Source organism: Dama dama, chromosome 21, assembly GCF_033118175.1.
Source record: "Dama dama isolate Ldn47 chromosome 21, ASM3311817v1, whole genome shotgun sequence".
Taxonomy (NCBI): Eukaryota; Metazoa; Chordata; class Mammalia; order Artiodactyla; family Cervidae; genus Dama; species Dama dama.
In genome coordinates, this window is record NC_083701.1 from 63,259,011 (window position 1) to 63,274,270 (window position 15,260).

At 35.6% G+C, this 15,260-nt stretch overlaps 1 protein-coding gene across 10 annotated transcripts in view; it reads right to left on the reverse strand.

Annotated features, from left to right (window-relative positions):
* Positions 1–15,260, reverse strand: part of VPS13B (vacuolar protein sorting 13 homolog B) — a 771,473-nt gene that overhangs the window by 722,240 nt on the left and 33,973 nt on the right. The gene's annotated exons all lie outside the window — the stretch shown is intronic.

The window sequence follows — 15,260 nt, forward strand, 5'->3', positions numbered from 1 at the left end:
TTATCAATCACCACTCAAAAATTTTAAAAAGTTTTGTTGAATGTATGTAGGTTACTAAAATTGATGTTAGACTCTTCCAGCTTTATTTTTTTAGCTATAAAAACCTATGTAACCAAAATTTTTGTACTTTGCACTCTTAAACAGCATTTTTAAAACAAGTAGTAGTTTAAAATTAGAAACTGTTTCTTTAGTTGATATCAAAACAAACCACTTGATAATGTCAAATATGGCTTTAGCAAAAGAATACAATTCAATTGAAGCTTTTAAACATTTTCCATTTTAAAATCTGAAATAAATGGAAAGGATTTTAATTTTTACGTATTTGTTTATATACTAAAACCCTCACTATTTTGTGAGTTGAGAATCCAAGCTATCTTCTTAATCACTTTTTTTTTAATTAGTAATTTAATTTGTTTTACTTTCTAAGTCGTATCCAACTCCCAGGACCCCATCAACTGTAGCCTGCCGGGCTCCACTGTGGATTTCTCAGGCAAGAATACCTGAGCAGGTTGCTCTTCTCCAAGAGATCTTCTGGACCCAGGGATAGAATCCAGTCTCTTGCATTGCAGGCAGATTCTTTTCCACTGAGCCACAGAGGAAGCCCATCTTTTTTTCTTGGTAATAATTTTTGTTTTTTTGAAGTCTATTTTTTTAAGCTTTTTGTTTTAATTGAAGGATAATTCCTTTACAGTATTGCATTGGTTTTTACCAACATCAATATGAATGAGCCAGCCCACCTTTAAGGATTAATCTCAATCATCTTAAGAATTCTTGGCACCCATTTAACAATGTCCACTGAATTATTATTATTCAGATTAGATACGAGGTTTAACTAGTTTCTAATGTGGATAACATAAAAACTTTAAAATATACATATCTTTGAAATTTACACAATGCGAATGAGTACTCTTTTCCTGACTTGATTCAACAAACATTTATAAAATGTTTTTATGTGTTAATTGCTGGATTTACAAAAGCAACTGTCCTCAAAGATTTCAGAGTCTATTTAAAACACATATAAGTCTACAAGAGTAGTTTTTTGTTTATTTTCAAGTAATAGGAACACAAAGAGTCATTCTATTTGGAAGAACCAGAGAGATCAGATCATTAAAACTGACTGAATGTTTTAGGTTAATATCAGAGGCTAAATGGGGGAAACTAAAAATAGCATATACAAAGAATAATGATCAGTCAAAAGAAAAAAAGAAGCCACAATATAAACATTTAAGATGGGAGAACAATACCAAAAGCTAAAGGCAGGGTCTAGTTCAATAAAAATGCAGTCATGTAAAGAACTATAGAGATGTTCTCAACCTTCATTCTATTTGACACTCAAGACTTGGTAATTAGGAGGAGGGTGCCAATGACCAAAAAAAAAAAAAAAAAAAAAGAGGAGGTTTGGTAATCCAGTAGAGGGACAGGAGTGGGAGAAGTAAAAGACAGATCAAAGGGTGAATAACAAGTTAAGATGGAAAAAATAAGCACAGATTGCTCTTTCAAAAGAACAGCTATTACAAGGAGGAAATAGATGGGGTAGTAATACGAAATAAAAGCATCTGACATCACCTTATTCCTTTTGGGAGGTTAAACTAGCACATTCTGCTTGAGAGATGCATATGAGGAAACAGAGATCAAACACCTCTCCAACACAAATGGAAACTGATGGTGTACTGTGCATCATTAACTCATTAATCAACAATAAAACTATTTTATAATGCTTAAAAGAATGATGATAAATTTAGTTTTTCTCTTTTATATATCTGAAGAGAAAATTTCAAGAACTAAAAGAAGGTTAACTACTAAATTTACCATTCTAATAGGATACTAGAGGCAAATAAGAACAATGATAGGCCCTCCTTTAGGATACAAAAAATATTTTTCACTACAACCACTAACAGGATTATATAATAATAAAAATGAATCTTTTACAATATGGCATGACTTCAGATGCTAGTCATACATTAAGTAAAAGGAAAAATTTCTGTCTGAAACTTTGTTACAAGCAAAAAGTTGAAAGATTTGCTATAATAAACAATGAAAGAAATTTCTGCATGAACTTATATTCACTTTAAGTTAATGCAAAACAAACTTCACAGCATTTCATTCCACGAAACAACTTCACTATTCAATCTTTATAATGACATCTTCTGTTATTTTGGGGAATGTTATAGTCTCTAAATACTAAAAGACTACTACTGTGAATAAAACCTCACTGTAATTACTTTTAGTTCAACTTAGATCCTTAAAAATGTCTGTAGTCATACACTTCTGCACAATGTTAACATTAAAAGCACACTATTAATTTTTGAAACATATGGTTGTCTCAAAAGCCCAGAAGTAAAACATATTCATTAAAGAGATGTGAAAAAGTTCCAAGCGAACTGCCAAAACTAGCATAATTATGAAAATATTTAACACTGAAACCATCTGAAATCACATACTGTATATAGATTACAGTGATGTCATAATAAACATTCCAGCCAAAATGCACTAAAACTACTGCAGTCCAATAAATCTGGCATACACTAGATGACAAATATCTTAAAGCAAAAGAAAGAACAAGTTATTTTATTTTATTTTTTAAAAGTTATTAGCAGCAAAAAAGGGTAAACTGCATAGATTAAATATAAGTTTTCAATCAGTCTTTTAAAAAGTGAATAAAGCTTCCCTACAAACTACACGTTTTTATCATTTAAAAGAAAAACAAACTAACTTTATTTACTTAAACAAAAATTTTATTAACTTGAAATTTCAGTGTGCCTTAAAAAAGGGCATTAATCATGGTACCCATAGGAATACACACTATGAAACAAACATTACCAAATATGTAAACACTTCTTTCTTAATTATGCTTAAGAAATTATGGGTGCATATATATTATAATTAGAAAATAATCCTTTTGATAATTTCAACTTGTTTTCATTTCAATTACATTTTAATTGCATCAATTATAAGTGAACTTCCATTCAAATCCTGTCCCAACTAACTTAAATAAAAATAAAGCAAAACAATTATAATATTTACTATTAACACTGGAATTATTTCCATCATTAGTTTGAATTCATCATCTGCTTTTAACCAATATGTATCACTTTGGACTATTACATATTTTAATTCATTGAAAGACTCTAACTTCTAATAAAAGAAACTCTGTTCTCAAAAATACTAGCTAACATGTTTTGAGATAATTTTTAACCCCAAACACATTACAGTTATATCTTTCTTATTTAGGTTGCAATTTTTCCAAAATGTCAAGTTAAGTATATTTCATGGCAAAAGAATGTTGTCTCTTGGGGACCACATAGCTATTTCTGAAAATACTGCCCTTTGCTCCTCATGAAACAAGCAAGAATGTCATTTCCTTACAAAAGTTCCTAACAGAGGGAAAATGTGGCAAAACCCTGTATTTAAATAGATCCGTTACTTTCATACTGACAGCTCATGGGATCATGTTGCATACTTTTCACCTTAGACCTCGAAGGGCTAGTCAATTAAAACTGGAAAGCCATCAACTCCCGGATTCACAACAGTAGAGTAAGATTGGGGATAAAACTTAAAACTGGTGACTGAATCATTCTAAGCCCTTGTTTTAGAAAAAGGTTAAAAGTAAGAAAGAGTTGAAGAAGGAGAGACCAAAAGACAGAACTAGGAAGTGATGTGTATTGCATTCTTCAGCCTTGCGACCCCAAACTTGACAAGCAGAGGACTAAGGCTCACCCGGCAGCTCTGGTCACTCCTGAAGAGAGTGTGAGGGCCTTAGAAGTGAACTGCTACAAAGCCCGTAGGCAAGTTCACCTCTAACCCCTCCAGAAGCAGGTACAAAGACAACAGACGCAAAAGAAGAATCTCTAAAGGTAAGCCTGTACTTTGGAGAGTCAGAGAGCCAAGGCAAGTCAGCAATGCAGAGGGACACTTGTAGAACATGAGAGCTAGCCAGGAAAAAATATATATATATTTCCTTCTGGGGTAAAATTGGGAATGTCTGGATCCCTTCTACCCTAACAGGAGTATTAATAAACTTTAGCCATTAAAAAAAAAAAAAGCCAAGTCACCTCAGTAAAGGAGGTATGTATACCCCCAACCTCTTCACACATCAGCTTAAGCCCACACAAGAGGCTGCTTCCTCTTCCTTCTTCTCTGCAATCAAGGGTGTGACAGGCTGGGAAAGAAAAGAGAGCTGGTGCTCCCCTGCATTCTTTTACTGAAACCTCCCAAAAGGAGGGATAACTAACCTAACAGGCCAAAGCTGAACATACACTAAGATATATTAGGCTACATTTTAACAAAGAAAGACATCACTGTCCTAACTGTGAACACCTGTGTGATGGAGCCACTCGTCTATCTGAGAGCCATGTTCCCCACATGACGTGATAACTAGCCATCGCTCCTCTGGCCTTCCTTTCACATTCTTAGCCATGTAACCCAGGATACTGCCCCTGCCAAAGAACAATCAAACTATACTGGTTAACAGCATCATGTTAGAAAAAAATCTGTCCTTTATTATTGCCTATGACATCCTTTTTCCTTCGAATCAGTCAGTATATATCATATTGGCAACTCCTCCTCCCCTCTTTTTAAAAATCACGGAATTGAAGTGCTTAGACGCATCTTTAGATTTGGAAGGTGAAATAGGCAGAAATTAAGGGAGGAGAGAACAAAAGTACATACAGAGGCATCCCAGCCTAAGCCACATTCCACCATCTAATATTTACCAAAATTCAGTAAAGATTGGGTGAGTGAGCCGATTAGTAAAACTGCACTTTGTCTTCTTACATGTATAACTTCCCTCAAAAAGAACCACTTGACTTTTTTTTAACTATCTGTTAGGCATTTTGAGAGAAAACAGGTAGTACAAATAGATGGTATCCTGATAGCTTTACTTATATGCATAAAAAGGTTAAGAGCAATTCAAGTTAATCAGCTATTTATTACATAGGTCTCACACACACAAACGCAAAAATAACAGTAAAATTTACTGAGCATTTATATGTGCCAGACCTCCAGTATTTTAAGGATGAGGAAATTGGGGCTTAAGAGGTTCTAAGGTCAAAAAGACACGAAGGAAAACAGCTAGGACGAACGTCCAGATACGTCTGATAGAAAGCCCCTTCCATTACTACTGATAAAAGACAGGAAAGCAGAGAGAAAGGGAACAAAAAAGAATGGCAGAGAGGGAGGAGAAAAGACACAGGAAAAAACTTTCTATTTATGGCGTTTTCAATGGGTTACTGGAGAAGGAAATGGCAACCCACTCCAGTACTCTTGCCTAGAGAAGCCCATGGACAGAGTAGCCTGGTGGGCTGCCGTCTATGGGGCCGCACAGTCGGACACGACTGAAGCGACTTAGCAACAGCAGCAGCAGTGGGTTATATGAGTATCAGTTCAAGAAATATAAGCTTTATTCAACATACTGAGGAGCCAATGAAACTTATGAGTAGGAGACTAACAAGAAGAAGTACTTCATTCAGAAGAAGAATCTTCAGGTAACGTGACAAAACACAAAAGAAGAGATACTAACAATTAATAAAAATTAATAGGCTATTATTAATCAGACGGGGAGTTGACTGTGGTTTAGATCATGAACTGCTTATTGCAAAATTAAGACTTAAAGAAAGTAGGGAAAACCACTTGGCCATTCAAGTATGTCCTAAATTAAATGCCTTAAAATTATATGGGGAAGTGACAAATAGATTAAAGGGATTAGATAGATCTGATAGAGTGCCTGAAGAGCTATGGATGGAGGTTTGTAACACTATGCACGAAGTGGTAATCAAAACCATCCCCAAGAAAAAGAAACGCAAAAATGCAAAATGGTTGTCTGAGGAGGCCTTACAAATAGCTGAGAAAAGAAGAGAAGCAAAAGGCAAAGGAGAAAAGGAAAGATATACCCCTGTGAATGCAGAGTTCCAAAGAAGAGCAAGGAGATATAAGAAAGCCTTCCTCAGTGATCAATGCAAAGAAATAGAGGAAAACAATAAATGGGAAAGACTAGAGAACTCTTCAAGAAAATTAGAGATACCAATGGAACATTTCAAGCAAAGATGAGCACAATAAAGGACAAAAACACCAAGGACCTAACTAAAGCAAAAGATATTAAGAAGAGGTGGCAAGAATACACAAAGGAACTATACAAAAAAGATCTTCATGACCCAGATAACCATGATGGTGTGATCACTCACCTAGAGCCAGACATCTGGAATGCGAAGTCAAGTGGGCTTAGGAAGCATCACTACGAACAAAGCTCATGGAGATCATGGAGTTTCAGCTGAGTTACTTCAAATCCTAAAAGATGATGCTGTGAAAGTGTTGCACTAAATATGCCAGAAAATTTGGAAAACTCAGCAATGGCCACAGGACTGGAAAAGGTCAGTTTTCATTCCAACCCCAAAGAAAGGCAATGCCAAAGAATATTCAAACTACAGCACAACTGCACTCATTTCACATGCTAGCAACCTAATGCTCAAAATTCTCCAAGCAAGGCTTCAATACTACATGACCTGAGAATTTCCAGATTTCAAGCTGTATTTAGAAAATGAAGAGGAATTGCCAACATCTGTTGAATCACAGAAAAAGCAAGAGAATTCCAGAAAAACATCTACTTCTGCTTTATTGACTACACCAAAGCCTCTGACTCTTGTGTATCACAGCAAACTATCGAAAATTCTTCAAGAGATGAGAATACCAGACCACCTGACCTGCCTCTTGAGAAACTTGTTTGCAGGTCAAGAAGCAACAGTTAGAACCGGATATAGAACAACAAACTGGTTTCAAATTGGGAAAGGAGTACTTAAAGGCTGTATACTGTCACCCTGCTTATTTAACTTCTATGCAGAGTACATCATGCGAACTGCCGGGCTGGATAAGCACAAGCTGGAATCAAGATTGCCAGGAGAAATATCAATAACCTCAAATGACACAATATGCAGATGACACCACCCTTATGGCAGAAAGAGAGGAACTAAAGAGTCTCTTGATGAAAGTGAAAAAGGAGACTGAAAAAGCTGGCTTAAAACTCAACATTCAAAAAACAAAGATCATGGCATCCATTCCCATCACTTCATGGCAAATAGATGGGAAACAATGGAAATAGTGACAGACCTTATTTTCTTCGGCTCCAAAAGTACTGCAGATGGTGACTGCAGCCATGAAATTAAAAGACGCTTATTCCTTGGAAGAAAAGCAGAAAAGCTACGACAATCCTAGACAGCATATTAAAAAGCAGACATTACTTTGCCAACAAAGGTCCATTTAGTCAAAGCTATGGTTTTTCAGTACTCATGTATGGATGTGAGAGTTGGACTATAAAAGCTGAGTGCTGAAGAACTGATGCTTTTGAACTGTGGTGTTGGAGAAGACTCTTGAGAGTCCCTTGGACAGCAAGGAGATCCCACCAGTCCATCCTAAAGGAAGGCAACACTGAATATTCACTGGAAGGACTGATGCTGAAGCTGAAGCTCCAACACTTTGGTCACCTGATGCGAAGAGTAGACTCATTAAAAAAGAGCCTGATGCTGGGAAAGAATGAAGGCAGGAGGAGAAGGGGACGACAGGATGAGGTAGTTGGATGGCATCACTGACTCAATGGACATGTTTCTGAACAAGCTCCAGGAAATGGTGATGCACAGGGAAGCCTGGCATGCTGCAGTCCATGGGGTCGCAGAGAGTCGGACATGACTGAACAACTGAACAACAGGAACAGTAGGTCATTATAATAGTTTAGAAATTAAATGATGCAGAAAATTAGCAATGAGAATTCTTTTAAAGGCTAGCACCTCAAACTCAATGGTAAAACAAAATTTGTGGAGCTTCCCTGGTGGCTCAGTGGTGAAGAATCCACCTGCCAATGCTGGAGACATGGATTCAATCCCTGGTCCTGAAAGACCCCAGGTGCCTTGGAGCAAATAAGCCCCTGCACCACAACTTTTGTGCCTATGCTCCAGAGCCCTGTAGCCACAATTACTGGGCCCACAAACCCTAGAGTTCACGCTCTGCCGTAAGAGAAGCCACTGCAATGAGAAGCCCGCATACCATAGCTAGAGAATAGCCCCCGCACTTGCCACAACTAGAGAAAAGCTCATGCAGCAACAAGATCTAGCACAGCCAAAAATAAACAAAAATTATTTTTTAAAATGTCAGGCATTCTAATAACATTTTAAAAACTCATGGACTCTGCAACAGACTTTATTTCCCCTAACCTCTATTCCTCAAAAAAAAAAAAAAAACCACAGTCCTTTACATTCTAATTCAATAAGTCAACGTAGCTACTATTTTCTCAGTCTCCTAAGACTCCTTCTGTGTGCAGTCACTCAGTAGTGTCCAGCTGTTTGACACCCTATGGACTGTAGCCTGCCTGGCTCCTCTGTCCATGGAATTTTCCAGGTAAGAGTAGTGGAGTGGGTTGCCATTTCCTACTCCAGGGCATCTTCCAAATTCAGGGATCAAAGCTGTGTCTGTTTTTCCTGCACTGGCAGGCAGACTCTATACCACTGCACCACCTGGGAAGATGTTATATCTGTTATAATTCTGCAAAATGACTACAATGAGCTTTTAAAATTTCAAGTAGAGAGATCCCTGGTAAGATTTACTCCTAGGTATTTTATTCCTTTTGATGTGACTGTAAATGGGTTTTCTTCATGTCTATGAAAGTTCATCATTAGTCTATAGAAGCAAATCAGGTTTTTGTATATCAATTTTGTAACCAGCAACATTACTGAATTTATTTACTAGTTCTAGTGATTCTCTGGTGGCATCTTTAATTCTTTATCTATAATATCATGCCATCTGCAGACAGTGACAGGTTTCTTTCTTCCTTTCCAGTTTGGATTCCTTTTCTTTTTCTTGTCTGATTGCTGTAACTAGAACTTCCAAAACTAGACTGAATCTTTGTCTTCTCCTGATCTTAAAGGAAAAGCTTTCAACTTTTTACCACTGGGTATGGGTTTTCACCACTGGTGTTGGCTGTGGGTATGCCACATATGGCCTCTATTATACTGAGGTATGCACTTTCCATAACCACTTTGTTGAGTGCTTTTATCACTAACAAATGTTGCATTTTGTCAAAAGTTTTTTTCTGCTTTTATTGACATGATCATATGGTCTTTATTCTCCAATTTGTTAACGTGATGTGTCACACTGATGGAACTTCTGGATATCAAACCATCCCTGAGATAAATCCCGAGATAAATCCCACTTGGTCATGGTGTATGTGAAGTATTGTTGAATCTGGCTGCCTGATATTTGTTGGGGATTTTGCAGCCACGTTATTCAGTGACACTGGGACAAAAGTTTTTTTGTGTGTGCTGTCTTTCAGTGCAATCCCTCTCAAAATACCAACTGCATTTCTCACAGAACTAGAACAACTAACTCTAAAATTAGTATGGAAACACAAAAAAAGCATACAAAAAAACCAAATAGCCAAAAAGGCCTTGAGACAGAACAAAGCTGGAGGTATCACACTCGCTGGTTTCAAGCTACACTGCAAAGCTTCAGTAATCAACACAGTATGGTGCTGGGCCCAAGATAGACACATACATCAATCGAACAGAGAACACAAAATAAACCAATGCTTCTTATGTGGTCAACTAATCTATGACCCAGGAGGCAAGAATATAAAATTGGGAAAAATAGTCTCTTTAATAAATAGTATTGGGAAAACTGGACAGCTCCATGCAAAAGAGTCAAACAGGACTGCTTTCTCACACCAGATATAAAAATAAACTCAAAATGAGTTAAAGACTTAAATGCATGATCTGAAACCATAAAATTCCTAGAAGAAGACATAGGCAATATTTTTTTTTTCAATTTGTCTCTTCAGAAAAGAGAAACAAAAGCAAAAAAAAACAAATGGGATGACATCAAACCAAAAAGCATTTACACAGCAAAGGAAACCATCAACAAAATGAAAAGTCAACCTACTGCATGGGAGAAAATGCTTGCAAAAGATACATGTAATAAAGAAAGGGTTAATTTCCAAAATATACAAAGAATTCACAAAACTCAATATTGAAGAAACAAATAATCAGATTAAAAATTAGATAAAGGACCTGGGCAGATACTTTTCTAAAGAAGACATACAAATGGCCAACAGATACATGAAAAGATGCTCAACATCACTAATCAACAGGGAAATACCAATCAAACCTACAGTGAGATAGCATCTCACACCTGTCAAAATGACTATCATCAAAAAGACAACAAATAACAAGTGTTGGTGAGGATGGGGTAAAAAGGGAGTCCTCGTGCTTTGTCCATGGCATTGTAAACTGGTCCACTCACAACGGAAAACACTATGGAGGTTGCTCAAAAAATTAAAAACAAAACTATCATATAATCTAGCAATTTCAATATGGGATATTTGCCTAAAGGAAACAAAAGCACTAACTTGAAAAGATATATGCACCCCAATATTCACTACATCACTATTAATAACAGCCAAGATACAGAAGCAACCTAAGTGTCTACTGAAAGATGAATGGATAAAGATGTGGGACACACACACACACACACAGAGTGGATTATTACTCAACCATAAAAAATTAAATCTTGTCATCTGCAATAACATGGGTGGATCTAGACAGTATAATGCTAAGTGAAATAAGTCAGATAAAGAAAAACAAATACCATATGATCTCACTTACATGTGGAATCTAAAAACAAAAAAAACCAAACCAGACTAGTAGATACCGAGAACAAATCACTGGTTGCCAAAGAGGAGGAAGGTGAGGGGTTGGGCAAAATAAGTGAAGGAGATTAAGAGGTACCAACCCCTAGTCATAAAATAAATAAGGCTTGGGAATGTAACATACAGCATAAAGAATATGGTCAATAGTCATGTAATAACTTTATATGGATACAGTTCATTACTAAATTTATACTGATGATCATTTTGTAATGTAAGCGACTGTAAATCACTGTGACACTAACATAATGTTGTATGTCAACTATATTTCAATTTAAAAAATGAATAAAAGAAAATAAAGCAGTCATAGACAATACTTAGCTGTGTTTCAAAAAATCCTTATTTATGAAAACAGGCAGTAGGCCTATGAGCCATAAAGTTTAATTACTCTTGCTTTAAAATACTTGCCTTAATAAAAAATACAGGATAAACAAAAATTCAATCTGAAATTGTTTTGGAATCCAGTGTTTTCATTATATAAGACAAAAAAAAAAAAAAAAGACTACAAATATATCTAACTAATGAGGGACTCTTTAAAATATCCTGGGGGAAAAGTACAAAATTTTTGCCTGGCTATAGTACTGCTAAGAAGACAAGACATTTCTACCATTATCCCTTTTATAACTAATTTCTATTAAAACAACAAATGTTGACTAAGAAAAAGAAAAGCAATTTTCAGTAAGAAGACAGCATGAAGAAAATTCTACAGACCCAAAGGAAAAGAAAAATAATACATTCCTAAAGAAAATAATACATCAAAAAAGCACATTCTAAACATATGCAAAAGTAAAAGTTAAAATTTGGCTAACATCACAAAGAAAGTAAAATGTCAAACTAACTTGGAGAAAAAGAGATAAAAGAGTGGGAAAACAAAACTGGATACATCTTCCAACCCAGGGAGTACTTAAGAAGAATACATTTTTAGACAAATTTTCAGTAAAACACAGAATTTTCTCAATAGTATAATAACATAAATATATCTCAATAATACTAATAAAGACAATTAAGATTTTATATAATTGCAGTAAAGGTTAAAAGATTTAAATTATACACTATAATAATAAGAATTTTAAAATTTTATACTAGCTAAGTACTCAGATGATAATGCTTCATTTCATTTTTGCTATGAAGGGGATTCTGGTAGAGCTATAGTATGAGTGTACTGCCGCTTTAAAAAAAAAAAAAAGGAAAAAAACCTCAAGAGCCATAATGTTTCCTATATCTCTGTTTAACGAGACAATTGTTTATTTTGTATTTGAAATCCCATAAGATTATTCTATACATGAGTGTCCATTCATACTCACAGATACCTTCAACAATGGTTAAGACCAGATCTTAATACTTTAACTGTTATAGGACAACAATATATTATCTATTAAGAATTTAAAATTAATGTATAAAATAATCTTATTTTTCAGATAACATAATCTTTAACAGGTTAGAAAAATAAGAATCACAATATTTTGCTTCTTAAACATGTATCCAATCTCTTATTGACTTTCCTTTGATGGACAGGAAAATCCTGCTAATCAGACTGTTGTTGTTAGTCGCTCAGTTGTGTCTGACTCTGTGACCCCATCAACTGAAGCACTCCAGGCCTTCCTGTCCTTCACTACCTCCTGGAGTTTGCTCAAACTCATGCCCATTGAGTAGATGATGCCATTCAATCATCTCATCCTCTGCCACCTTTTTCTTTTGCCTTCAGTGTTTCTGAAGCATGAGCTGGCTTTTACCTTCAGGTGGCCAAAGTATTGGAACTTCAGCATAAGTCCTTCAATGAATATTCAGGTTTGATTTGCTTTAGGATTGACTTGTTAGATCTCCTTACACTCCAAGAGACTCCCAAGAGTCTTCTGCAGCACCACAATTCAAAAGCATCAATTCTTTGGCACTCTAACATCCATACATGACTACTGGAAAAACCACAGCTTTGACTATATGGACTTTTGTTGGGAAAGTGATATCTCTGTTTTTTAATATGCTGCATAGGTGTGCCAGAGTTTTACTTCCAAGGAGCAAGCATCTTTTAATATCATGGCTGTAGTCTCCACCAGCAGTGATTTTGGAGCCAAGAAAATAAAATCTGTCACTGCTTCTATTTCTTCCCCTTCTGTTTGCCAGGAAGTAATGGGACCAGATGCCATGATCTTGGTTTTCTGAATGCTGAGTTTCAAGTCAGCATTTTCACTCTCCTCTTTCACCCTATCAAGAGGTTCTTTAGTTCCTCTTCACTTTCTGTCATTAGAATGGTATCATCTGCATGTCTGCGGTTGTTGATATTTCTCCCAGCAATATTGATTCCAACTTGGGATCCATCCAGCCCAGCATTTCACATGATGTACTCTGCATAAAAGTTAAATAAGCAGAGTGACATTTTATGTCATACTCTTTTCCAATTTTGAACCACTGTTCCATGTTCAATACTAACTGTTGCTTCTTGACCTGCATACAGGTTTCTCAAAAGACAGGTAAGGTGGTCCAGTACTCCCAATTCATTGAGAATTTTCTACAGTTTTTTGTGATCCACACAGTCAAAGGCTTTCAAGTAGTCAATGAAGCAGAAACGGATGTTTTTCTGAACTCCTTTGCTTTCTCCATGATCCAATGAATGTGGGCAATTTGATCTCTAGTCCCTCTGCTTCTTTGAAACCCAGCTTGTACATCTGTAAATTCTCGGTTCACGTACTGCTGAACCCTAGCTTAAAGAATTTTGAGCATAACTTTGCTAGCCTGTGATAGGATCCTAAATAACATTTTTCCCCTTTTTTCTTGGCATTGCATTTACACTGTAAATATTAGAAACATTTTGCTTACAGTTAAAATGATACTTTCTATATTCCTATAATACAAATGCAAATCAGAGATAAACAATGGTTCTACTAAAAAAGATAACTAAACTTGAGAATGAGATCTAAGTCGAGGAGACATATAATCAGCCAAGCTGAGGCAAACAGTAAAGCATGCCTGAGCTAAACAGTGCAACAATGTTGGAGGTGTGAGTCAAACCTTCAGGAAAAGTTCAACAACTAGGGAGTGCAGATCAGGACCTCTGTGTAGGCTAATGTACAAAATAACCATCAACACAAAATAACCATCAAGAGGAAACGAAATTCATTCCCTAAAATTATTCCATTTCTGGACAATGTTGCAAATTTAATTCTTCACCAATAAGATAGCAAATCTGAATACTACAGTATTAACAATCATCTCAAACTAGACAGTCTTTGGGTTTCCCAGGTGGCACAGTGGTAAAGAATCTGCCTACCAATCAAAGAGACATGGTTCAAACCCTGGGAAGATCCCCTGGAGTAAGAAATGGCAACCCACTCCAGTATTCTTGCCTGGAAAATTCCGCGGACAGAGAAGCTTGGTGGGCTACAGTCCATGGGGTTGCAAAGAGTCAGACACAACTGGGAGCACACACACACAAACTAGAAAATGAAAACTTAAGATTTACTATGACTGCTAATAGATGACCACAGAACTTTGAAAGAATAATTCCTTTATAGTGGTGAGGGAAGAAGCCATACTACGTGAGTTAATGAATGAATGGATGCTGAGTAACTTGAGACAGGGAAAGACTATTAGGTCTAGAGCCTGAAAATAATAAAGTAGAATGAAGATGGTAAAAGATTTAAAAAAAAAAAAAAAAAAAAAGCACCTGCTATATTCAAGATACTCTGCACAGTGCAAAGCCAGAGGCAAAAGTTGTTAACAGTGGGAAAAATAAGAGTCCTTATCTTCAGAATATTATTTATAAAGGAGTATTTTTAAAATCAAATAATCCTTAAACTGCAAAATAATACTATGAGTAACTAATTATTTACTGGTATAAACAATGCAAGTGCTTTACTTTCATTGTTCATAATCATCACAAACATCCTATATTATTTCCATTTAACAAAGGAGAAAAACAAAGTTCAAAATTTTCAACAAATAATATTAGAGTTTGTTAATGAAGTGTTTAAAGAGTTCATTAAAAAAAGCAATTACTTGAAGCTATTTATATTGCTCCTACTAACATCCTTTCAACTTCTGTTGACCACCTTTCTCTCATTTCAACTCTTGCTATTATCCTCTTCTGAAAACAAAACAGACACAGCTGCTATCAGACAAGCTCAACCACAGGCAGATAAGACAGAAATGATCCCAAAAGTTAAATCCAGAAATAAGAATTTTTAAGCAGAGAAAGTAGACTTCTTCAAACAAACAAAGGGTGAAAGAATTTGTAGCAAGATGAAATGCACTATAAAAAATATTTTTAAAAGTTCTTTAAGCTGAACTAAAACGATGCTAGATTAAAAACTTCAATCTACATAAAGGAATGAAGAGTGTCAGAAGTAACTATGTGGGTAAAAACAACAGACACGTTTTGGTTTTTAATTTCTTAAAAATTAATTAACTGCTCAAAGCAATCATAACTTTGATGATAAAGATGACGATGACGATGTAGTCCTGGGGTCTGTAACATATACATAAGAGTTATAACTAGACTAGCATAAATGATGACAGGGAATAAAGAGAATCATACTGTTGTAAATAATACTAAAAAAAAATGCTTACATTATCCATTAGGCAGTAT